The sequence below is a fragment of the Mixophyes fleayi genome, chromosome 3, assembly GCF_038048845.1.
Source record: "Mixophyes fleayi isolate aMixFle1 chromosome 3, aMixFle1.hap1, whole genome shotgun sequence".
In the NCBI taxonomy this organism is placed as follows: Eukaryota; Metazoa; Chordata; class Amphibia; order Anura; family Limnodynastidae; genus Mixophyes; species Mixophyes fleayi.
The window spans coordinates 11,693,836-11,718,252 of NC_134404.1; the positions used below are offsets into that span (position 1 = coordinate 11,693,836).

A 24,417-nucleotide genomic window follows, 5' to 3' on the forward strand; every position below is an offset into this window, starting at 1 on the left:
TATTTTTGTTGGTTGGCAGATAAAGAACAGTAATGAAATGTCATGAAATTTGTCCGGAATAATGCATTTCATCCCATGTCATGAACACACACTGCAAGTTGTCTCTGTGGCGCAATTGGTTAGCGTGTTCGGCTGTTAACCGAAAGGTTGGTGGTTCAAGCCCACCCAGGGACGTAGATGACTGGTTTTCATATCAATTTTTAGACATCATCTAATCCATCCTCTTGAGGTGTGGGGTGCCTCTGATCCAATTACCTTCATGCCTATCAATGGTGAGTTTAGTTTGTTCTAGACAGTTTTACTCAACTTCATACTTTGGAAATCCAATTTAGCAACTGGTTGCAGAGGTAAATATATTGAACAGACTGTGGAAACCAAATTAGTATTAAAATTGCTCTCCCTGTTCCTACCTTGTAGTTACGCTACCAAAACGGACTTTCTAAAAAGTGTCCTACGAAGCCAAGTCCATGAATAAAGCCTGTGCACAAGCATTTATTCTTGTATTGTTGCCAAAAACCAATTCCATATGCAATGGCAGCTAAATGTTTCCTGAGTATAGTGTCTCCCTAGAAAAAACAAGTTCACAGGAAGAAAAATAAACTGCTCTACACCATTTCAGCTATCCAAGTGTCCCTCCGCTTTTTTTTTTTTTAAGTGTGAAAATTTTTTGGACTCCATCATTGTCCCATTTCACCATGAATATGTGAACTAGATTTATCATTTTGGAAACCTGCATTGTTTTGCTATGGGCAAGGTCGATTTTTACCTATGTAACCAGAGCACTGTTAGGGTAAAGAAAAGAAAGTATGTTGATTTTGACATAAAGACTGGCAGCAGCATTCTGTTAAAATGAGCTGAGATTGTAATTGACTTTTTTCTTTAACTAAACAGAAAAGAAACAGTTTCTACCACAAGTTTACCAATTTAGGATTGCCTTAGATAATGAAGAAAGAGCAAGTAGCAGAGGATGGTTTCGATCCATCGACCTCTGGGTTACGGGCCCAGCACGCTTCCGCTGCGCCACTCTGCTAGTCATGCAATGTTTGTTGACTCCTGAAGGTTTGAGGCAACCCAGGAAAGAACCAATATTTATTTTTGTTGGTTGGCAGATAAAGAACAGTAATGAAATGTCATGAAATTTGTCCGGAATAATGCATTTCATCCCATGTCATGAACACACGCTGCAAGTTGTCTCTGTGGGGCAATTGGTTAGCATGTTCGGCTGTTAACTGAAAGGTTGGTGGTTCAAGCCCACCCAGGGACGTAGATGACTGGTTTTCATATCAATTTTTAGACATCATCTAATCCATCCTCTTGAGGTGTGGGGTGCCTCTGATCCAATTACCTTCATGCCTATCAATGGTGAGTTTAGTTTGTTCTAGACAGTTTTACTCAACTTCATACTTTGAAAATCCAATTTAGCAACTGGTTGCAGAGGTAAATATATTGAACAGACTGTGGAAACCAAATTAGTATTAAAATTGCTCTCCCTGTTCCTACCTTGTAGTTACGCTACCAAAACGGACTTTCTAAAAAGTGTCCTACGAAGCCAAGTCCATGAATAAAGCCTGTGCACAAGCATTTATTCTTGTATTGTTGCCAAAAACCAATTCCATATGCAATGGCAGCTAAATGTTTCCTGAGTATAGTGTCTCCCTAGAAAAAACAAGTTCACAGGAAGAAAAATAAACTGCTCTACACCATTTCAGCTATCCAAGTGTCCCTCCGCTTTTTTTTTTTTTAAGTGTGAAAATTTTTTGGACTCCATCATTGTCCCATTTCACCATGAATATGTGAACTAGATTTATCATTTTGGAAACCTGCATTGTTTTGCTATGGGCAAGGTCGATTTTTACCTATGTAACCAGAGCACTGTTAGGGTAAAGAAAAGAAAGTATGTTGATTTTGACATAAAGACTGGCAGCAGCATTCTGTTAAAATGAGCTGAGATTGTAATTGACTTTTTTCTTTAACTAAACAGAAAAGAAACAAAGTTTCTACCACAAGTTTACCAATTTAGGATTGCCTTAGATAATGAAGAAAGAGCAAGTAGCAGAGGATGGTTTCGATCCATCGACCTCTGGGTTATGGGCCCAGCACGCTTCCGCTGCGCCACGCTGCTAGTCATGCAATGTTTGTTGACTGCTGAAGGTTTGAGGCAACCCAGGAAAGAACCAATATTTATTTTTGTTGGTTGGCAGATAAAGAACAGTAATGAAATGTCATGAAATTTGTCCGGAATAATGCATTTCATCCCATGTCATGAACACACGCTGCAAGTTGTCTCTGTGGGGCAATTGGTTAGCGTGTTCGGCTGTTAACCGAAAGGTTGGTGGTTCAAGCCCACCCAGGGATGTAGATGACTGGTTTTCATATCAATTTTTAGACATCATCTAATCCATCCTCTTGAGGTGTGGGGTGCCTCTGATCCAATTACCTTCATGCCTATCAATGGTGAGTTTAGTTTGTTCTAGACAGTTTTACTCAACTTCATACTTTGGAAATCCAATTTAGCAACTGGTTGCAGAGGTAAATATATTGAACAGACTGTGGAAACCAAATTAGTATTAAAATTGCTCTCCCTGTTCCTACCTTGTAGTTACGCTACCAAAACGGACTTTCTAAAAAGTGTCCTACGAAGCCAAGTCCATGAATAAAGCCTGTGCACAAGCATTTATTCTTGTATTGTTGCCAAAAACCAATTCCATATGCAATGGCAGCTAAATGTTTCCTGAGTATAGTGTCTCCCTAGAAAAAACAAGTTCACAGGAAGAAAAATAAACTGCTCTACACCATTTCAGCTATCCAAGTGTCCCTCCGCTTTTTTTTTTTTTTTTTTTTTTAAGTGTGAAAATTTTTTGGACTCCATCATTGTCCCATTTCACCATGAATATGTGAACTAGATTTATCATTTTGGAAACCTGCATTGTTTTGCTATGGGCAAGGTCGATTTTTACCAATGTAACCAGAGCACTGTTAGGGTAAAGAAAAGAAAGTATGTTGATTTTGACATAAAGACTGGCAGCAGCATTCTGTTAAAATGAGCTGAGATTGTAATAGACTTTTTTCTTTAACTAAACAGAAAAGAAACAAAGTTTCTACCACAAGTTTACCAATTTAGGATTGCCTTAGATAATGAAGAAAGAGCAAGTAGCAGAGGATGATTTAGATCCATCGACCTCTGGGTTATGGGCCCAGCACGCTTCCGCTGCGCCACTCTGCTAGTCATGCAATGTTTATTGACTCCTGAAGGTTTGAGGCAACCCAGGAAAGAACCAATATTTATTTTTGTTGATTGGCAGATAAAGAACAGTAATGAAATGTCATGAAATTTGTCCGGAATAATGCATTTCAGCCCATGTCATGAACACACGCTGCAAGTTGTCTCTGTGGAGCAATTGGTTAGCGTGTTCGGCTGTTAACCGAAAGGTTGGTGGTTCAAGCCCACCCAGGGACGTAGATGACTGGTTTTCATATCAATTTTTAGACATCATCTAATCCATCCTCTTGAGGTGTGGGGTGCCTCTGATCCAATTACCTTCATGCCTATCAATGGTGAGTTTAGTTTGTTCTAGACAGTTTTACTCAACTTCATACTTTGGAAATCCAATTTAGCAACTGGTTGCAGAGGTAAATATATTGAACAGACTGTGGAAACCAAATTAGTATTAAAATTGCTCTCCCTGTTCCTACCTTGTAGTTACGCTACCAAAACGGACTTTCTAAAAAGTGTCCTACGAAGCCAAGTCCATGAATAAAGCCTGTGCACAAGCATTTATTCTTGTATTGTTGCCAAAAACCAATTCCATATGCAATGGCAGCTAAATGTTTCCTGAGTATAGTGTCTCCCTAGAAAAAACAAGTTCACAGGAAGAAAAATAAACTGCTCTACACCATTTCAGCTATCCAAGTGTCCCTCCGCTTTTTTTTTTTTTTAAGTGTGAAAATTTTTTGGACTCCATCATTGTCCCATTTCACCATGAATATGTGAACTAGATTTATCATTTTGGAAACCTGCATTGTTTTGCTATGGGCAAGGTCGATTTTTAGCTATGTAACCAGAGCACTGTTAGGGTAAAGAAAAGAAAGTATGTTGATTTTGACATAAAGACTGGCAGCAGCATTCTGTTAAAATGAGCTGAGATTGTAATAGACTTTTTTCTTTAACTAAACAGAAAAGAAACAAAGTTTCTACCACAAGTTTACCAATTTAGGATTGCCTTAGATAATGAAGAAAGAGCAAGTAGCAGAGGATGGTTTCAATCCATCGACCTCTGGGTTATGGGCCCAGCACGCTTCCGCTGCGCCACTCTGCTAGTCATGCAATGTTTGTTGACTCCTGAAGGTTTGAGGCAACCCAGGAAAGAACCAATATTTATTTTTGTTGGTTGGCAGATAAAGAACAGTAATGAAATGTCATGAAATTTGTCCGGAATAATGCATTTCAGCCCATGTCATGAACACACGCTGCAAGTTGTCTCTGTGGCGCAATTGGTTAGCGTGTTCGGCTGTTAACCGAAAGGTTGGTGGTTCAAGCCCACCCAGGGACGTAGATGACTGGTTTTCATATCAATTTTTAGACATCATCTAATCCATCCTCTTGAGGTATGGGGTGCCTCTGATCCAATTACCTTCATGCCTATCAATGGTGAGTTTAGTTTGTTCTAGACAGTTTTACTCAACTTCATACTTTGGAAATCCAATTTAGCAACTGGTTGCAGAGGTAAATATATTGAACAGACTGTGGAAACCAAATTAGTATTAAAATTGCTCTCCCTGTTCCTACCTTGTAGTTACGCTACCAAAACGGACTTTCTAAAAAGTGTCCTACGAAGCCAAGTCCATGAATAAAGCCTGTGCACAAGCATTTATTCTTGTATTGTTGCCAAAAAACAATTCCATATGCAATGGCAGCTAAATGTTTCCTGAGTATAGTGTCTCCCTAGAAAAAACACGTTCACAGGAAGAAAAATAAACTGCTCTACACCATTTCAGCTATCCAAGTGTCCCTCCGCTTTTTTTTTTTTTAAGTGTGAAAATTTTTTGGACTCCATCATTGTCCCATTTCACCATGAATATGTGAACTAGATTTATCATTTTGGAAACCTGCATTGTTTTGCTATGGGCAAGGTCGATTTTTACCTATGTAACCAGAGCACTGTTAGGGTAAAGAAAAGAAAGTATGTTGATTTTGACATAAAGACTGGCAGCAGCATTCTGTTAAAATGAGCTGAGATTGTAATTGACTTTTTTCTTTAACTAAACAGAAAAGAAACAAAGTTTCTACCACAAGTTTACCAATTTAGGATTGCCTTAGATAATGAAGAAAGAGCAAGTAGCAGAGGATGGTTTCGATCCATCGACCTCTGGGTTATGGGCCCAGCACGCTTCCGCTGCGCCACTCTGCTAGTCATGCAATGTTTGTTGACTCCTGAAGGTTTGAGGCAACCCAGGAAAAAACCAATATTTATTTTTGTTGGTTGGCAGATAAAGAACAGTAATGAAATGTCATGAAATTTGTCCGGAATAATGCATTTCAGCCCATGTCATGAACACACGCTGCAAGTTGTCTCTGTGGCGCAATTGGTTAGCGTGTTCGGCTGTTAACAGAAAGGTTGGTGGTTCAAGCCCACCCAGGGACGTAGATGACTGGTTTTCATATCAATTTTTAGACATCATCTAATCCATCCTCTTGAGGTGTGGGGTGCCTCTGATCCAATTACCTTCATGCCTATCAATGGTGAGTTTAGTTTGTTCTAGACAGTTTTACTCAACTTCATACTTTGGAAATCCAATTTAGCAACTGGTTGCAGAGGTAAATATATTGAACAGACTGTGGAAACCAAATTAGTATTAAAATTGCTCTCCCTGTTCCTACCTTGTAGTTACGCTACCAAAACGGACTTTCTAAAAAGGGTCCTACGAAGCCAAGTCCATGAATAAAGCCTGTGCACAAGCATTTATTCTTGTATTGTTGCCAAAAACCAATTCCATATGCAATGGCAGCTAAATGTTTCCTGAGTATAGTGTCTCCCTAGAAAAAACAAGTTCACAGGAAGAAAAAGAAACTGCTCTACACCATTTCAGCTATCCAAGTGTCCCTCCTCTTTTTTTTTTTTTTTTTTTAAGTGTGAAAATTTTTTGGACTCCATCATTGTCCCATTTCACCATGAATATGTGAACTAGATTTATCATTTTGGAAACCTGCATTGTTTTGCTATGGGCAAGGTCGATTTTTACCTATGTAACCAGAGCACTGTTAGGGTAAAGAAAAGAAATTATGTTGATTTTGACATAAAGACTGGCAGCAGCATTCTGTTAAAATGAGCTGAGATTGTAATTGACTTTTTTCTTTAACTAAACAGAAAAGAAACAAAGTTTCTACCACAAGTTTACCAATTTAGGATTACCTTAGATAATGAAGAAAGAGCAAGTAGCAGAGGATGGTTTTGATCCATCGACCTCTGGGTTATGGGCCCAGCACGCTTCCGCTGCGCCACTCTGCTAGTCATGCAATGTTTGTTGACTCCTGAAGGTTTGAGGCAACCCAGGAAAGAACCAATATTTATTTTTGTTGGTTGGCAGATAAAGAACAGTAATGAAATGTCATGAAATTTGTCCGGAATAATGCATTTCAGCCCATGTCATGAACACACGCTGCAAGTTGTCTCTGTGGCGCAATTGGTTAGCGTGTTCGGCTGTTAACCAAAAGGTTGGTGGTTCAAGCCCACCCAGGGACGTAGATGACTGGTTTTCATATCAATTTTTAGACATCATCTAATCCATCCTCTTGAGGTGTGGGGTGCCTCTGATCCAATTACCTTCATGCCTATCAATGGTGAGTTTAGTTTGTTCTAGACAGTTTTACTCAACTTCATACTTTGGAAATCCAATTTAGCAACTGGTTGCAGAGGTAAATATATTGGACAGACTGTGGAAACCAAATTAGTATTAAAATTGCTCTCCCTGTTCCTACCTTGTAGTTACGCTAGCAAAACGGACTTTCTAAAAAGTGTCCTACGAAGCCAAGTCCATGAATAAAGCCTGTGCACAAGCATTTATTCTTGTATTGTTGCCAAAAACCAATTCCATATGCAATGGCAGCTAAATGTTTCCTGAGTATAGTGTCTCCCTAGAAAAAACAAGTTCACAGGAAGAAAAAGAAACTGCTCTACACCATTTCAGCTATCCAAGTGTCCCTCCTCTTTTTTTTTTTTTTTTTTAAGTGTGAAAATTTTTTGGACTCCATCATTGTCCCATTTCACCATGAATATGTGAACTAGATTTATCATTTTGGAAACCTGCATTGTTTTGCTATGGGCAAGGTCGATTTTTACCTATGTAACCAGAGCACTGTTAGGGTAAAGAAAAGAAAGTATGTTGATTTTAAAATAAAGACTGGCAGCAGCATTCTGTTAAAATGAGCTGAGATTGTAATTGACTTTTTTCTTTAACTAAACAGAAAAGAAACAAAGTTTCTACCACAAGTTTACCAATTTAGGATTACCTTAGATAATGAAGAAAGAGCAAGTAGCAGAGGATGGTTTTGATCCATCGACCTCTGGGTTATGGGCCCAGCACGCTTCCGCTGCGCCACTCTGCTAGTCATGCAATGTTTGTTGACTCCTGAACGTTTGAGGCAACCCAGGAAAGAACCAATATTTATTTTTGTTGGTTGGCAGATAAAGAACAGTAATGAAATGTCATGAAATTTGTCCGGAATAATGCATTTCAGCCCATGTCATGAACACACACTGCAAGTTGTCTCTGTGGTGCAATTGGTTAGCATGTTCGGCTGTTAACCGAAAGGTTGGTGGTTCAAGCCCACCCAGGGACGTAGATGACTGGTTTTCATATCAATTTTTAGACATCATCTAATTTATCGTCTTGAGGTGTGGGGTGCCTCTGATCCAATTACCTTCATGCCTATCAATGGTGAGTTTAGTTTGTTCTAGACAGTTTTACTCAACTTCATACTTTGGAAATCCAATTTAGCAACTAGTTGCAGAGGTAAATATATTGGACAGACTGTGGAAACCAAATTAGTATTAAAATTGCTCTCCCTGTTCCTACCTTGTAGTTACGCTACCAAAACGGACTTTCTAAAAAGTGTCCTACGAAGCCAAGTCCATGAATAAAGCCTGTGCACAAGCATTTATTCTTGTATTGTTGCCAAAAACCAATTCCATATGCAATGGCAGCTAAATGTTTCCTGAGTATAGTGTCTCCCTAGAAAAAACAAGTTCACAGGAAGAAAAATAAACTGCTCTACACCATTTCAGCTATCCAAGTGTCCCTCCGCTTTTTTTTTTTTTTTTTTTTAAGTGTGAAAATTTTTTGGACTCCATCATTATCCCATTTCACCATGAATATGTGAACTAGATTTATCATTTTGGAAACCTGCATTGTTTTGCTATGGGCAAGGTCGATTTTTACCTATGTAACCAGAGCACTGTTAGGGTAAAGAAAAGAAAGTATGTTGATTTTGACATAAAGACTGGCAGCAGCATTCTGTTAAAATGAGCTGAGATTGTAATTGACTTTTTTCTTTAACTAAACAGAAAAGAAACAAAGTTTCTACCACAAGTTTACCAATTTAGGATTGCCTTAGATAATGAAGAAAGAGCAAGTAGCAGAGGATGGTTTCGATCCATCGACCTCTGGGTTATGGGCCCAGCACGCTTCCGCTGCGCCACTCTGCTAGTCATGCAATGTTTGTTGACTCCTGAAGGTTTGAGGCAACCCAGGAAAGAACCAATATTTATTTTTGTTGGTTGGCAGATAAAGAACAGTAATGAAATGTCATGAAATTTGTCCGGAATAATGCATTTCAGCCCATGTCATGAACACACACTGCAAGTTGTCTCTGTGGTGCAATTGGTTAGCGTGTTCGGCTGTTAACCGAAAGGTTGGTGGTTCAAGCCCACCCAGGGACGTAGATGACTGGTTTTCATATCAATTTTTAGACATCATCTAATCCATCGTCTTGAGGTGTGGGGTGATTCTGATCCAATTACCTTCATGCCTATCAATGGTGAGTTTAGTTTGTTCTAGACAGTTTTACTCAACTTCATACTTTGGAAATCCAATTTAGCAACTGGTTGCAGAGGTAAATATATTGGACAGACTGTGGAAACCAAATTAGTATTAAAATTGCTCTCCCTGTTCCTACCTTGTAGTTACGCTACCAAAACGGACTTTCTAAAAAGTGTCCTACGAAGCCAAGTCCATGAATAAAGCCTGTGCACAAGCATTTATTCTTGTATTGTTGCCAAAAACCAATTCCATATGCAATGGCAGCTAAATGTTTCCTGAGTATAGTGTCTCCCTAGAAAAAACAAGTTCACAGGAAGAAAAATAAACTGCTCTACACCATTTCAGCTATCCAAGTGTCCCTCCGCTTTTTTTTTTTTTTTTTTTTAAGTGTGAAAATTATTTGGACTCCATCATTGTCCCATTTCACCATGAATATGTGAACTAGATTTATCATTTTGGAAACCTGCATTGTTTTGCTATGGGCAAGGTCGATTTTTACCTATGTAACCAGAGCACTGTTAGGGTAAAGAAAAGAAAGTATGTTGATTTTGACATAAAGACTGGCAGCAGCATTCTGTTAAAATGAGCTGAGATTGTAATTGACTTTTTTCTTTAACTAAACAGAAAAGAAACAAAGTTTCTACCACAATTTTACCAATTTAGGATTGCCTTAGATAATGAAGAAAGAGCAAGTAGCAGAGGATGGTTTCAATCCATCGACCTCTGGATTATGGGCCCAGCACGCTTCCGCTGCACCACTCTGCTAGTCATGCAATGTTTGTTGACTCCTGAAGGTTTGAGGCAACCCAGGAAAGAACCAATATTTATTTTTGTTGGTTGGCAGATAAAGAACAGTAATGAAATGTCATGAAATTTGTCCGGAATAATGCATTTCAGCCCATGTCATGAACACACACTGCAAGTTGTCTCTGTGGTGCAATTGGTTAGCGTGTTCGGCTGTTAACCGAAAGGTTGGTGGTTCAAGCCCACCCAGGGACGTAGATGACTGGTTTTCATATCAATTTTTAGACATCATCTAATCCATCGTCTTGAGGTGTGGGGTGCCTCTGATCCAATTACCTTCATGCCTATCAATGGTGAGTTTAGTTTGTTCTAGACAGTTTTACTCAACTTCATACTTTGGAAATCCAATTTAGCAACTGGTTGCAGAGGTAAATATATTGGACAGACTGTGGAAACCAAATTAGTATTAAAATTGCTCTCCCTGTTCCTACCTTGTAGTTACGCTACCAAAACGGACTTTCTAAAAAGTGTCCTACGAAGCCAAGTCCATGAATAAAGCCTGTGCACAAGCATTTATTCTTGTATTGTTGCCAAAAACCAATTCCATATGCCATGGCAGCTAAATGTTTCCTGAGTATAGTGTCTCCCTAGAAAAAACAAGTTCACAGGAAGAAAAATAAACTGCTCTACACCATTTCAGCTATCCAAGTGTCCCTCCGTTTTTTTTTTTTTTTTTTTTAAGTGTGAAAAAATTTTTGGACTCCATCATTGTCCCATTTCACCATGAATATGTGAACTAGATTTATCATTTTGGAAACCTGCATTGTTTTGCTATGGGCAAGGTCGATTTTTACCTATGTAACCAGAGCACTGTTAGGGTAAAGAAAAGAAAGTATGTTGATTTTGACATAAAGACTGGCAGCAGCATTCTGTTAAAATGAGCTGAGATTGTAATTGACTTTTTTCTTTAACTAAACAGAAAAGAAACAAAGTTTCTACCACAAGTTTACCAATTTAGGATTGCCTTAGATAATGAAGAAAGAGCAAGTAGCAGAGGATGGTTTCGATCCATCGACCTCTGGGTTATGGGCCCAGCACGCTTCCGCTGCGCCACTCTGCTAGTCATGCAATGTTTGTTGACTCCTGAAGGTTTGAGGCAACCCAGGAAAGAACCAATATTTATTTTTGTTGGTTGGCAGATAAAGAACAGTAATGAAATGTCATGAAATTTGTCCGGAATAATGCATTTCAGCCCATGTCATGAACACACGCTGCAAGTTGTCTCTGTGGCGCAATTGGTTAGCGTGTTCGGCTGTTAACCGAAAGGTTGGTGGTTCAAGCCCACCCAGGGACGTAGATGACTGGTTTTCATATCAATTTTTAGACATCATCTAATCCATCCTCTTGAGGTGTGGGGTGCCTCTGATCCAATTACCTTCATGCCTATCAATGGTGAGTTTAGTTTGTTCTAGACAGTTTTACTCAACTTCATACTTTGGAAATCCAATTTAGCAACTGGTTGCAGAGGTAAATATATTGGACAGACTGTGGAAACCAAATTAGTATTAAAATTGCTCTCCCTGTTCCTACCTTGTAGTTACGCTACCAAAACGGACTTTCTAAAAAGTGTCCTACGAAGCCAAGTCCATGAATAAAGCCTGTGCACAAGCATTTATTCTTGTATTGTTGCCAAAAACCAATTCCATATGCAATGGCAGCTAAATGTTTCCTGAGTATAGTGTCTTTCTAGAAAAAACAAGTTCACAGGAAGAAAAATAAACTGCTCTACACCATTTCAGCTATCCAAGTGTCCCTCCGCTTTTTTTTTTTTTTTAAGTGTGAAAATTTTTTGGACTCCATCATTGTCCCATTTCACCATGAATATGTGAACTAGATTTATCATTTTGGAAACCTGCATTGTTTTGCTATGGGCAAGGTCGATTTTTACCTATGTAACCAGAGCACTGTTAGGGTAAAGAAAAGAAAGTATGTTGATTTTGACATAAAGACTGGCAGCAGCATTCTGTTAAAATGAGCTGAGATTGTAATTGACGTTTTTCTTTAACTAAACAGAAAAGAAACAAAGTTTCTACCACAAGTTTACCAATTTAGGATTGCCTTAGATAATGAAGAAAGAGCAAAGGATGGTTTCAATCCATCGACCTCTGGGTTAAGGGCCCAGCACGCTTCCGCTGCGCCACTCTGCTAGTCATGCAATGTTTGTTGACTCCTGAAGCTTTGAGGCAACCCAGGAAAGAACCAATATTTATTTTTGTTGGTTGGCAGATAAAGAACAGTAATGAAATGTCATGAAATTTGTCCGGAATAATGCATTTCAGTGATCAGGATGGCAGTAGAGACACAATTCAAACTTTGGATGTTTGTGAGCATTCCTCATCAGCGATGGATTTTTTATCAGAAACCCTAGCAGTTGTAATGGAAGGCATGGAAATTTACACAGTTGATGGTGAGCAGAGTACTGTCCGATAGCCTGTAGTCTGCTAGGAAATCATCCAGCTCTAAAAGATATTAAATGATCTGGAAGACTTTTGCAACCTGGTGTGTAGCATCCAAAGTGCATTTTGGAAACTTTTTGGCTAATAATATGGAAGAGTTCCTTTCGATGGGTTTTGAAAATCACCTGAGCTCTGAACATTGAACATGCTATTTATCCATTCTTGAAGCACAATTGGGCATTGTATCCTTTAATTGTCATATTATTTAGTGAGTCTAACGGTTGAATACTCCCAAATCATTGTAGAATCTCGCCTGTGATTTAACATTCTTAGAGCTCTTTCGTGCCTATATATGATACTTTTCAGTAAATCCCTATTCAGTCTCTTATCTGGTGTATTGCCTTTTCCAATAAACATAACATCTTCAAGAAGAATTAGTGAAATACAGGTCCTGAGGACTTTGGAAAAATACTTTACAGATTTCCACAATTAATTGGTTCACTAGCTTGCTGACCATTTCCTTGTTTTTTTAAGATAGTATATTCTTGTCACCTCTAGCTGGACATCATTATGCCTTCTTATTTTCCCTCTCCTAGGAATAATGGAAAAAAGGTAGGTTGTCTTTCAGAAGATGATAGTTAACCATTTTATAGAAAGTGCAAGGATTTAGTAAATTCTATGTTCAGCATGTCTTCACCTCTGTTCCAAATGCAGGTCATCAGGCTTCTAATTAGGGGCCTCCAGAATGCGCTCAAACACTGAGATACATCCTCTCCTATGGATTGTATTATAGCTTTGTCCATTACAGGAGAGTGCTTTCATGGACATTGAAGTGATGTTACTATATTTGCCAGTTTTAGTATTCTTCTGTGGACCTAAATCTCACAAGTGACAACACAAAGCATAAGCATGATAATCAGAATGAAAGTAGAGAAACTGTGGTTTCCGCAGGTGATCAGGATGACAGTAGAGCCACAATTCAAACTTTGGATGTTTGTGAGCATCCCTCATCAGCGATGGATTTTTTATCAGAAACCCTAGCAGTTGTAATGGAAGGCATGGAAATTTTCACAGTTGATGGTCAGCAGAGTACTGTCCGATAGCCTGTAGTCTGCTAGGAAATCATCCAGCTCTAAAAGATATTAAATGATCTGGAAGACTTTTGCAACCTGGTGTGTAGCATCCAAAGTGCATGTTGGAAACTTTTTGGCTAATAATATGGAAGAGTTCCTTTCGATGGGTTTTGAAAATCACCTGAGCTCTGAACATTGAACATGCTATTTATCAATTCTTGAAGCACAATTGGGCATTGTATCCTTTAATTGTCATATTATTTAGTGAGTCTAACGGTTGAATACTCCCAAATCATTGTAGAATCTCGCCTGTGATTTAACATTCTTAGAGCTCTTTCCTGCCTATATATGATACGTTTCAGTAAATCCCTATTCAGTCTCTTATCTGGTGTATTGCCTTTTCCAATAAACATAACATCTTCAAGAAGAATTAGTGAAATACAGGTCCTGAGGACTTTGGAAAAATACTTTACAGATTTCCACAATTAATTGGTTCACTAGCTTGCTGACCATTTCCTTGTTTTTTTAAGATAGTATATTCTTGTCACCTCTAGTTGGACATCATTATGCCTTCTTATTTTCCCTCTCCTAGGAATAATGGAAAAAAGGTAGGTTGTCTTTCAGAAGATGATAGTTAACCATTTTATAGAAAGTGCAAGGATTTAGTAAATTCTATGTTCAGCATGTCTTCACCTCTGTTCCAAATGCAGGTCATCAGGCTTCTAATTAGGGGCCTCCAGAATGTGCTCAAACACTGAGATACATCCTCTCCTATGGATTGTATTATAGCTTTGTCCATTACAGGAGAGTGCTTTCATGGACATTGAAGTGATGTTACTATATTGCCAGTGTTAATATGCTACTGTGGACCTAAATCTCACAAGTGACAACACAAAGCATCAGCATGAAAGTTTTCAAAAAAGTGAAAGGGTGGCATACAGGCATGTTAATGTTTCTTTTTTTTTAAATGACCCATTGTTTCTGTCAGTCTTTCCTTTACAGTGTAACACTGAGCCATTCCATAATTGCTTTAAAATCCTTATCAATCAAGTTTTTTCCCATTCATCTGTTGGTTTGTTTGATTTTCTTGGCTCTTCCGGAGAGATAACTTTCAGTTGCGAAAGTAACCATAAAAGCTGGAGATGCCGGGGATTGAACCCGGGGCCTCATACATGCGAAGCATGCGCTCTACCACTGAGCTACATCCCCATTCATTTTGCATAAAGGGTGTTCGAGTGATTGCATCTTTATATGTTTTTCCAGTGCCACTACTTTCCAGTCATCTTAAGTAAATCTAAGAGGATGGAACGATGAGCACCATTATACTCTGATGGTAAGTAGAGAAACTGTGGTTTCCGCAGGTGATCAGGATGGCAGTAGAGACACAATTCAAACTTTGGATGTTTGTGAGCATTCCTCATCAGCGATGGATTTTTTATCAGAAACCCTAGCAGTTGTAATGGAAGGCATGGAAATTTACACAGTTGATGGTGAGCAGAGTACTGTCCGATAGCCTGTAGTCTGCTAGGAAATCATCCAGCTGTAAAAGATATTAAATGATCTGGAAGACTTTTGCAACCTGGTGTGTAGCATCCAAAGTGCATTTTGGAAACTTTTTGGCTAATAATATGGAAGAGTTCCTTTCGATGGGTTTTGAAAATGACCTGAGCTCTGAACATTGAACATGCTATTTATCCATTCTTGAAGCACAATTGGGCATTGTATCCTTTAATTGTCATATTATTTAGTGAGTCTAACGGTTGAATACTCCCAAATCATTGTAGAATCTCGCCTGTGATTTAACATTCTTAGAGCTCTTTCGTGCCTATATATGATACTTTTCAGTAAATCCCTATTCAGTCTCTTATCTGGTGTATTGCCTTTTCCAATAAACATAACATCTTCAAGAAGAATTAGTGAAATACAGGTCCTGAGGACTTTGGAAAAATACTTTACAGATTTCCACAATTAATTGGTTCACTAGCTTGCTGACCATTTCCTTGTTTTTTTAAGATAGTATATTTTTGTCACCTCTAGCTGGACATCATTATGCCTTCTTATTTTCCCTCTCCTAGGAATAATGGAAAAAAGGTAGGTTGTCTTTCAGAAGATGATAGTTAACCATTTTATAGAAAGTGCAAGGATTTAGTAAATTCTATGTTCAGCATGTCTTCACCTCTGTTCCAAATGCAGGTCATCAGGCTTCTAATTAGGGGCCTCCAGAATGCGCTCAAACACTGAGATACATCCTCTCCTATGGATTGTATTATAGCTTTGTCCATTACAGGAGAGTGCTTTCATGGACATTGAAGTGATGTTACTATATTTGCCAGTTTTAATATGCTACTGTGGAACTAAATCTCACAAGTGACAACACAAAGCATAAGCATGATAATCATAATGAAAGTAGAGAAACTGTGGTTTCCGCAGGTGATCAGGATGACAGTAGAGACACAATTCAAACTTTGGATGTTTGTGAGCATTCCTCATCAGCGATGGATTTTTTATCAGAAACCCTAGCAGTTGTAATGGAAGGCATGGAAATTTTCACAGTTGATGGTCAGCAGAGTACTGTCCGATAGCCTGTAGTCTGCTAGGAAATCATCCAGCTCTAAAAGATATTAAATGATCTGGAAGACTTTTGCAACCTGGTGTGTAGCATCCAAAGTGCATGTTGGAAACTTTTTGGCTAATAATATGGAAGAGTTCCTTTCGATGGGTTTTGAAAATCACCTGAGCTCTGAACATTGAACATGCTATTTATCCATTCTTGAAGCACAATTGGGCATTGTATCCTTTAATTGTCATATTATTTAGTGAGTCTAACGGTTGAATACTCCCAAATCATTGTAGAATCTCGCCTGTGATTTAACATTCTTAGAGCTCTTTCGTGCCTATATATGATACTTTTCAGTAAATCCCTATTCAGTCTCTTATCTGGTGTATTGCCTTTTCCAATAAACATAACATCTTCAAGAAGAATTAGTGAAATACAGGTCCTGAGGACTTTGGAAAAATACTTTACAGATTTCCACAATTAATTGGTTCACTAGCTTGCTGACCATTTCCTTGTTTTTTTAAGATAGTATATTCTTGTAACCTCTAGCTGGACATCATTATGCCTTCTTATTTTCCCTCTCCTAGGAATAATGGAAAAAAGTAGGTTGTCTTTCAGAAGATGATAGTTAACCATTTTATAGAAAGTGCAAGGATTTAGTAAATTCTATGTTCAGCATGTCTTCACCTCTGTTCCAAATGCAGGTCATCAGGCTTCTAATTAGGGGCCTCCAGAATGTGCTCAAACACTGAGATACATCCTCTCCTATGGATTGTATTATAGCTTTGTCCATTACAGGAGAGTGCTTTCATGGACATTGAAGTGATGTTACTATATTCGCCAGTGTTAATATGCTACTGTGGACCTAAATCTCACAAGTGACAACACAAAGCATCAGCATGAAAGTTTTTAAAAAAGTGAAAGGGTGGCATGCAGGCATGTTAATGTTTCTTTTTTTTTAAATGACCCATTGTTTCTGTCAGTCTTTCCATAATTGCTTTAAAATCCTTATCAATCAAGTTTTTTCCCATTCATCTGTTGGTTTGTTTGATTTTCTTGGCTCTTCCGGAGAGATAACTTTCAGTTGCGAAAGTAACCATAAAAGCTGGAGATGCCGGGGATTGAACCCGGGGCCTCATACATGCGAAGCATGCGCTCTACCACTGAGCTTCATCCCCATTCATTTTGCATAAAGGGTGTTCGAGTGATTGCATCTTTATATGTTTTTCCAGTGCCACTACTTTCCAGTCATCTTAAGTAAATCTAAGAGGATGGAACGATGAGCACCATTATACTCTGATGGTAAGTAGAGAAACTGTGGTTTCCGCAGGTGATCAGGATGGCAGTAGAGACACAATTCAAACTTTGGATGTTTGTGAGCATTCCTCATCAGCGATGGATTTTTTATCAGAAACCCTAGCAGTTGTAATGGAAGGCATGGAAATTTACACAGTTGATGGTGAGCAGAGTACTGTCCGATAGCCTGTAGTCTGCTAGGAAATCATCCAGCTGTAAAAGATATTAAATGATCTGGAAGACTTTTGCAACCTGGTGTGTAGCATCCAAAGTGCATTTTGGAAACTTTTTGGCTAATAATATGGAAGAGTTCCTTTCGATGGGTTTTGAAAATGACCTGAGCTCTGAACATTGAACATGCTATTTATCCATTCTTGAAGCACAATTGGGCATTGTATCCTTTAATTGTCATATTATTTAGTGAGTCTAACGGTTGAATACTCCCAAATCATTGTAGAATCTCGCCTGTGATTTAACATTCTTAGAGCTCTTTCGTGCCTATATATGATACTTTTCAGTAAATCCCTATTCAGTCTCTTATCTGGTGTATTGCCTTTTCCAATAAACATAATATCTTCAAGAAGAATTAGTGAAATACAGGTCCTGAGGACTTTGGAAAAATACTTTACAGATTTCCACAATTAATTGGTTCACTAGCTTGCTGACCATTTCCTTGTTTTTTTAAGATAGTATATTCTTGTCACCTCTAGCTGGACATCATTATGCCTTCTTATTTTCACTCTCCTAGGAATAATGGAAAAAAGGTAGGTTGTCTTTCAGAAGATGATAGTTAACCATTTTATAGAAAGTGCAAGGATTTAGTAAATTCTATGTTCAGCATGTCTTCACCTCTGTTCCAAATGCAGGTCATCAGGCTTCTAATTAGGGGCCTCCAGAATGTGCTCAAACACTGAGATACATCCTCTCCTATGGATTGTATTATAGCTTTGTCCATTACAGGAGAGTGCTTTCATGGACATTGAAGTGATGTTACTATATTTGCCAGTGTTAATATGCTACTGTGGACCTAAATCTCACAAGTGACAACACAAAGCATCAGCATGATAATCAGCATGAAAGTAGAGAAACTGTTGTTTCCGCAGGTGATCAGGATGGCAGTAGAGACACAATTCAAACTTTGGATGTTTGTGAGCATTCCTCATCAGCGATGGATTTTTTATCAGAAACCCTAGCAGTTGTAATGGAAGGCATGGAAATTTTCACAGTTGATGGTCAGCAGAGTACTGTCCGATAGCCTGTAGTCTGCTAGGAAATCATCCAGCTCTAAAAGATATTAAATGATCTGGAAGACTTTTGCAACCTGGTGTGTAGCATCCAAAGTGCATGTTGGAAACTTTTTGGCTAATAATATGGAAGAGTTCCTTTCGATTGGTTTTGAAAATCACCTGAGCTCTGAACATTGAACATGCTATTTATCCATTCTTGAAGCACAATTGGGCATTGTATCCTTTAATTGTCATATTATTTAGTGAGTCTAACGGTTGAATACTCCCAAATCATTGTAGAATCTCGCCTGTGATTTAACATTCTTAGAGCTCTTTCGTGCCTATATATGATACTTTTCAGTAAATCCCTATTCAGTCTCTTATCTGGTGTATTGCCTTTTCCAATAAACATAACATCTTCAAGAAGAATTAGTGAAATACAGGTCCTGAGGACTTTGGAAAAATACTTTACAGATTTCCACAATTAATTGGTTCACTAGCTTGCTGACCATTTCCTTGTTTTTTTAAGATAGTATATTCTTGTCACCTCTAGCTGGACATCATTATGCCTTCTTATTTTCCCTCTCCTAGGAATAATGGAAAAAAGGTAGGTTGTCTTTCAGAAGATGATAGTTAACCATTTTATAGAAAGTGCAAGGATTTAGTAAATTCTATGTTCAGCATGTCTTCACCTCTGTTCTAAATGCAGGTCATCAGGCTTCTAATTAGGGGCCTCCAGAATGTGCTCAAACACTGAGATACATCCTCTCCTATGGATTGTATTATAGCTTTGTCCATTACAGGAGAGTGCTTTCATGGACATTGAAGTGATGTTACTATATTTGCCAGTGTTAATATGCTACTGTGGACCTAAATCTCACAAGTGACAACACAAAGCATCAGCATGAAAGTTTTCAAAAAAGTGAAAGGGTGGCGTGCAGGCATGTTAATGTTTCTTTTTTTTTAAATGACCCATTGTTTCTGTCAGTCTTTTCTTTACAGTGTAACATTGAGCCATTCCATAATTGCTTTAAAATCCTTATCAATCAAGTTTTTTCCCATTCATCTGTTGGTTTGTTTGATTTTCTTGGCTCCTCCGGAGGGATAACTTTCAGTTGCGAAAGTAACCATAAAAGCTGGAGATGCCGGGGATTGAACCCGGGGCCTCATACATGCGAAGCATGCGCTCTACCACTGAGCTACATCCCCATTTGTTTTGCATAAAGGGTGTTCGAGTGATTGCATCTTTATATGTTTTTCCAGTGCCACTACTTTCCAGTCATCTTAAGTAAATCTAAGATGATGGAACGATGAGCACCATTATACTCTGATGGTAAGTAGAGAAACTGTGGTTTCCGCAGGTGATCAGGATGACAGTAGAGACACAATTCAAACTTTGGATGTTTGTGAGCATTCCTCATCAGCAATGGATTTTTTATCAGAAACCCTAGCAGTTGTAATGGAAGGCATGGAAATTTTCACAGTTGATGGTCAGCAGAGTACTGTCCGATAGCCTGTAGTCTGCTAGGAAATCATCCAGCTCTAAAAGATATTAAATGATCTGGAAGACTTTTGCAACCTGGTGTGTAGCATCCAAAGTGCATGTTGGAAACTTTTTGGCTAATAATATGGAAGAGTTCCTTTCGATGGGTTTTGAAAATCACCTGAGCTCTGAACGTTGAACATGCTATTTATCCATTCTTGAAGCACAATTGGGCATTGTATCCTTTAATTGTCATATTATTTAGTGAGTCTAACGGTTGAATACTCCAAAATCATTGTAGAATCTTGCCTGTGATTTAACATTCTTAGAGCTCTTTCGTGCCTATATATGATCCTTTCCAGTAAATCTCTATTCAGTCTCTTATCTGGTGTATTGCCTTTTCCAATAAACATAACATCTTCAAGAAGAATTAGTGAAATACAGGTCCTGAGGACTTTGGAAAAATACTTTACAGATTTCCACAATTAATTGGTTCACTAGCTTGCTGACCATTTCCTTATTTTTTTAAGATAGTATATTCTTGTCACCTCAAGCTGGACATCATTATGACTTCTTAATTTCCCTCTCCTAGGAATAATGGAAAAAAGGTAGGTTGTCTTTCAGAAGATGATAGTTAACCATTTTATAGAAAGTGCAAGGATTTAGTAAAATCTATGTTCAGCATGTCTTCACCTCTGTTCCAAATGCAGGTCATCAGGCTTCTAATTAGGGGCCTCCAGAATGTGCTCAACCACTGAGATACATCCTCTCCTATGGATTGTATTATAGCTTTGTCCATTACAGGAGAGTGCTTTCATGGACATTGAAGTGATGTTACTATATTTGCCAGTGTTAATATGCTACTGTGGACCTAAATCTCACAAGTGACAACACAAAGCATCAGCATGAAAGTTTTCAAAAAAGTAAAAGGGTGGCATGCAGGCATGTTAATGTTTCTTTTTTTTTTTAAATGACCCATTGTTTCTGTCAGTCTTTCCTTTACAGTGTAACACTGAGCCATTCCATAATTGCTTTAAAATCCTTATCAATCAAGTTTTTTCCCATTCATCTGTTGGTTTGTTTGATTTTCTTGGCTCTTCCGGAGGGATAACTTTCAGTTGCGAAAGTAACCATAAAAGCTGGAGATGCCGGGGATTGAACCCGGGGCCTCATACATGCGAAGCATGCGCTCTACCCCATTCATTTTGCATAAAGGGTGTTCGATTGATTGCATCTTTATATGTTTTTCCAGTGCCACTACTTTCCAGTCATCTTAAGTAAATCTAAGAGGATGGAACGATGAGCACCATTATACTCTGATGGTAAGTAGAGAAACTGTGGTTTCCGCAGGTGATCAGGATGGCAGTAGAGACACAATTCAAACTTTGGATGTTTGTGAGCATTCCTCATCAGCGATGGATTTTTTATCAGAAACCCTAGCAGTTGTAATGGAAGGCATGGAAATTTTCACAGTTGATGGTCAGCAGAGTACTGTCCGATAGCCTGTAGTCTGCTAGGAAATCATCCAGCTCTAAAAGATATTAAATGATGTGGAAGACTTTTGCAACCTGGTGTGTAGCATCCAAAGTGCATGTTGGAAACTTTTTGGCTAATAATATGGAAGAGTTCCTTTCGATGGGTTTTGAAAATCACCTGAGCTCTGAACGTTGAACATGCTATTTATCCATTCTTGAAGCACAATTGGGCATTGTATCCTTTAATTGTCATATTATTTAGTGAGTCTAACGGTTGAATACTCCCAAATCATTGTAGAATCTCATCTGTGATTTAACATTCTTTCTTAGAGCTCTTTCGTGCCTATATATGATACTTTTCAGTAAATCCCTATTCAGTCTCTTATCTGGTGTATTGCCTTTTCCAATAAACATAACATCTTCAAGAAGAATTAGTGAAATACAGGTCCTGAGGACTTTGGAAAAATACTTTACAGATTTCCACAATTAATTGGTTCACTAGCTTGCTGACCATTTCCTTGTTTTTTTAAGATAGTATATTCTTGTCACCTCTAGCTGGACATCATTATGCCTTCTTATTTTCACTCTCCTAGGAATAATGGAAAAAAGGTAGGTTGTCTTTCAGAAGATGATAGTTAACCATTTTATAGAAAGTGCAAGGATTTAGTAAATTCTATGTTCAGCATGTCTTCACCTCTGTTCCAAATGCAGGTCATCAGGCTTCTAATTAGGGGCCTCCAGAATGTGCTCAAACACTGAGATACATCCTCTCCTATGGATTGTATTATAGCTTTGTCCATTACAGGAGAGTGCTTTCATGGACATTGAAGTGATGTTACTATATTTGCCAGTGTTAATATGCTACTGTGGACCTAAATCTCACAAGTGACAACACAAAGCATCAGCATGATAATCAGCATGAAAGTAGAGAAACTGTTGTTTCCGCAGGTGATCAGGATGGCAGTAGAGACACAATTCAAACTTTGGATGTTTGTGAGCATTCCTCATCAGCGATGGATTTTTTATCAGAAACCCTAGCAGTTGTAATGGAAGGCATGGAAATTTTCACAGTTGATGGTCAGCAGAGTACTGTCCGATAGCCTGTAGTCTGCTAGGAAATCATCCAGCTCTAAAAGATATTAAATGATGTGGAAGACTTTTGCAACCTGGTGTGTAGCATCCAAAGTGCATGTTGGAAACTTTTTGGCTAATAATATGGAAGAGTTCCTTTCGATGGGTTTTGAAAATCACCTGAGCTCTGAACGTTGAACATGCTATTTATCCATTCTTGAAGCACAATTGGGCATTGTATCCTTTAATTGTCATATTATTTAGTGAGTCTAACGGTTGAATACTCCCAAATCATTGTAGAATCTCATCTGTGATTTAACATTCTTTCTTAGAGCTCTTTCGTGCCTATATATGATACTTTTCAGTAAATCCCTATTCAGTCTCTTATCTGGTGTATTGCCTTTTCCAATAAACATAACATCTTCAAGAAGAATTAGTGAAATACAGGTCCTGAGGACTTTGGAAAAATACTTTACAGATTTCCACAATTAATTGGTTCACTAGCTTGCTGACCATTTCCTTGTTTTTTTAAGATAGTATATTCTTGTCACCTCTAGCTGGACATCATTATGCCTTCTTATTTTCACTCTCCTAGGAATAATGGAAAAAAGGTAGGTTGTCTTTCAGAAGATGATAGTTAACCATTTTATAGAAAGTGCAAGGATTTAGTAAATTCTATGTTCAGCATGTCTTCACCTCTGTTCCAAATGCAGGTCATCAGGCTTCTAATTAGGGGCCTCCAGAATGTGCTCAAACACTGAGATACATCCTCTCCTATGGATTGTATTATAGCTTTGTCCATTACAGGAGAGTGCTTTCATGGACATTGAAGTGATGTTACTATATTTGCCAGTGTTAATATGCTACTGTGGACCTAAATCTCACAAGTGACAACACAAAGCATCAGCATGAAAGTTTTCAAAAAAGTGAAAGGGTGGCGTGCAGGCATGTTAATGTTTCTTTTTTTTTAAATGACCCATTGTTTCTGTCAGTCTTTTCTTTACAGTGTAACACTGAGCCATTCCATAATTGCTTTAAAATCCTTATCAATCAAGTTTTTTTCCATTCATCTGTTGGTTTGTTTGATTTTCTTGGCTCTTCCGGAGGGATAACTTTCAGTTGCGAAAGTAACCATAAAAGCTGGAGATGCCGGGGATTGAACCCGGGGCCTCATACATGCGAAGCATGCGCTCTACCACTGAGCTACATCCCCATTTGTTTTGCATAAAGGGTGTTCGAGTGATTGCATCTTTATATGTTTTTCCAGTGCCACTACTTTCCAGTCATCTTAAGTAAATCTAAGATGATGGAACAATGAGCACTATTATACTCTGATGGTAAGTAGAGAAACTGTGGTTTCCGCAGGTGATCAGGATGACAGTAGAGACACAATTCAAACTTTGGATGTTTGTGAGCATTCCTCATCAGCGATGGATTTTTTATCAGAAACCCTAGCAGTTGTAATGGAAGGCATGGAAATTTTCACAGTTGATGGTCAGCAGAGTACTGTCCGATAGCCTGTAGTCTGCTAGGAAATCATCCAGCTCTAAAAAATATTAAATGATCTGGAAGACTTTTGCAACCTGGTGTGTATCATCCAAAGTGCATGTTGGAAACTTTTTGGCTAATAATATGGAAGAGTTCCTTTCGATGGGTTTTGAAAATCACCTGAGCTCTGAACGTTGAACATGCTATTTATCCATTCTTGAAGCACAATTGGGCATTGTATCCTTTAATTGTCATATTATTTATTGAGTCTAACGGTTGAATACTCCGAAATGATTGTAGAATCTCGCCTGTGATTTAACATTCTTTCTTAGAGATCTTTCGTGCCTATATATGATCCTTTCCAGTAAATCTCTCTTCAGTCTCTTATCTGGTGTATTGCCTTTTCCAATAAACATAACATCTTCAAGAAGAATTAGTGAAATACAGGTCCTGAGGACTTTGGAAAAATACTTTACAGATTTCCACAATTAATTGGTTCACTAGCTTGCTGA

The 24,417-nt window shown here is 38.3% G+C and overlaps 19 non-coding genes across 19 annotated transcripts; 11 read left to right on the plus strand and 8 right to left on the minus strand.

Annotated features, from left to right (window-relative positions):
- The first annotated feature begins 100 nt into the window (after positions 1–100).
- On the plus strand, positions 101–174 carry TRNAN-GUU (transfer RNA asparagine (anticodon GUU)). The gene has a single exon. It is a non-coding gene; the product is annotated as a tRNA-Asn (tRNA).
- Positions 175–958: 784 nt separating this feature from the next.
- On the minus strand, positions 959–1,030 carry TRNAT-CGU (transfer RNA threonine (anticodon CGU)). Its single transcript has one exon. It is a non-coding gene; the product is annotated as a tRNA-Thr (tRNA).
- Positions 1,031–1,190: 160 nt separating this feature from the next.
- Positions 1,191–1,264, plus strand: TRNAN-GUU (transfer RNA asparagine (anticodon GUU)). Its single transcript has one exon. It is a non-coding gene; the product is annotated as a tRNA-Asn (tRNA).
- Positions 1,265–2,282: 1,018 nt separating this feature from the next.
- On the plus strand, positions 2,283–2,356 carry TRNAN-GUU (transfer RNA asparagine (anticodon GUU)). Its single transcript has one exon. It is a non-coding gene; the product is annotated as a tRNA-Asn (tRNA).
- Positions 2,357–3,383: 1,027 nt separating this feature from the next.
- On the plus strand, positions 3,384–3,457 carry TRNAN-GUU (transfer RNA asparagine (anticodon GUU)). The gene has a single exon. It is a non-coding gene; the product is annotated as a tRNA-Asn (tRNA).
- A 1,019-nt stretch (positions 3,458–4,476) lies between these two features.
- On the plus strand, positions 4,477–4,550 carry TRNAN-GUU (transfer RNA asparagine (anticodon GUU)). The gene has a single exon. It is a non-coding gene; the product is annotated as a tRNA-Asn (tRNA).
- Positions 4,551–5,336: 786 nt separating this feature from the next.
- On the minus strand, positions 5,337–5,408 carry TRNAM-CAU (transfer RNA methionine (anticodon CAU)). Its single transcript has one exon. It is a non-coding gene; the product is annotated as a tRNA-Met (tRNA).
- A 160-nt stretch (positions 5,409–5,568) lies between these two features.
- TRNAN-GUU (transfer RNA asparagine (anticodon GUU)) lies at positions 5,569–5,642 on the plus strand. The gene has a single exon. It is a non-coding gene; the product is annotated as a tRNA-Asn (tRNA).
- A 1,024-nt stretch (positions 5,643–6,666) lies between these two features.
- On the plus strand, positions 6,667–6,740 carry TRNAN-GUU (transfer RNA asparagine (anticodon GUU)). Its single transcript has one exon. It is a non-coding gene; the product is annotated as a tRNA-Asn (tRNA).
- A 1,023-nt stretch (positions 6,741–7,763) lies between these two features.
- Positions 7,764–7,837, plus strand: TRNAN-GUU (transfer RNA asparagine (anticodon GUU)). The gene has a single exon. It is a non-coding gene; the product is annotated as a tRNA-Asn (tRNA).
- A 793-nt stretch (positions 7,838–8,630) lies between these two features.
- TRNAM-CAU (transfer RNA methionine (anticodon CAU)) lies at positions 8,631–8,702 on the minus strand. The gene has a single exon. It is a non-coding gene; the product is annotated as a tRNA-Met (tRNA).
- A 160-nt stretch (positions 8,703–8,862) lies between these two features.
- Positions 8,863–8,936, plus strand: TRNAN-GUU (transfer RNA asparagine (anticodon GUU)). The gene has a single exon. It is a non-coding gene; the product is annotated as a tRNA-Asn (tRNA).
- Positions 8,937–9,961: 1,025 nt separating this feature from the next.
- TRNAN-GUU (transfer RNA asparagine (anticodon GUU)) lies at positions 9,962–10,035 on the plus strand. Its single transcript has one exon. It is a non-coding gene; the product is annotated as a tRNA-Asn (tRNA).
- Positions 10,036–10,828: 793 nt separating this feature from the next.
- TRNAM-CAU (transfer RNA methionine (anticodon CAU)) lies at positions 10,829–10,900 on the minus strand. The gene has a single exon. It is a non-coding gene; the product is annotated as a tRNA-Met (tRNA).
- A 160-nt stretch (positions 10,901–11,060) lies between these two features.
- Positions 11,061–11,134, plus strand: TRNAN-GUU (transfer RNA asparagine (anticodon GUU)). Its single transcript has one exon. It is a non-coding gene; the product is annotated as a tRNA-Asn (tRNA).
- A 3,312-nt stretch (positions 11,135–14,446) lies between these two features.
- On the minus strand, positions 14,447–14,518 carry TRNAA-CGC (transfer RNA alanine (anticodon CGC)). The gene has a single exon. It is a non-coding gene; the product is annotated as a tRNA-Ala (tRNA).
- Positions 14,519–16,972: 2,454 nt separating this feature from the next.
- On the minus strand, positions 16,973–17,044 carry TRNAA-CGC (transfer RNA alanine (anticodon CGC)). The gene has a single exon. It is a non-coding gene; the product is annotated as a tRNA-Ala (tRNA).
- A 2,481-nt stretch (positions 17,045–19,525) lies between these two features.
- Positions 19,526–19,597, minus strand: TRNAA-CGC (transfer RNA alanine (anticodon CGC)). The gene has a single exon. It is a non-coding gene; the product is annotated as a tRNA-Ala (tRNA).
- Positions 19,598–23,558: 3,961 nt separating this feature from the next.
- TRNAA-CGC (transfer RNA alanine (anticodon CGC)) lies at positions 23,559–23,630 on the minus strand. The gene has a single exon. It is a non-coding gene; the product is annotated as a tRNA-Ala (tRNA).
- Positions 23,631–24,417: the final 787 nt, after the last annotated feature.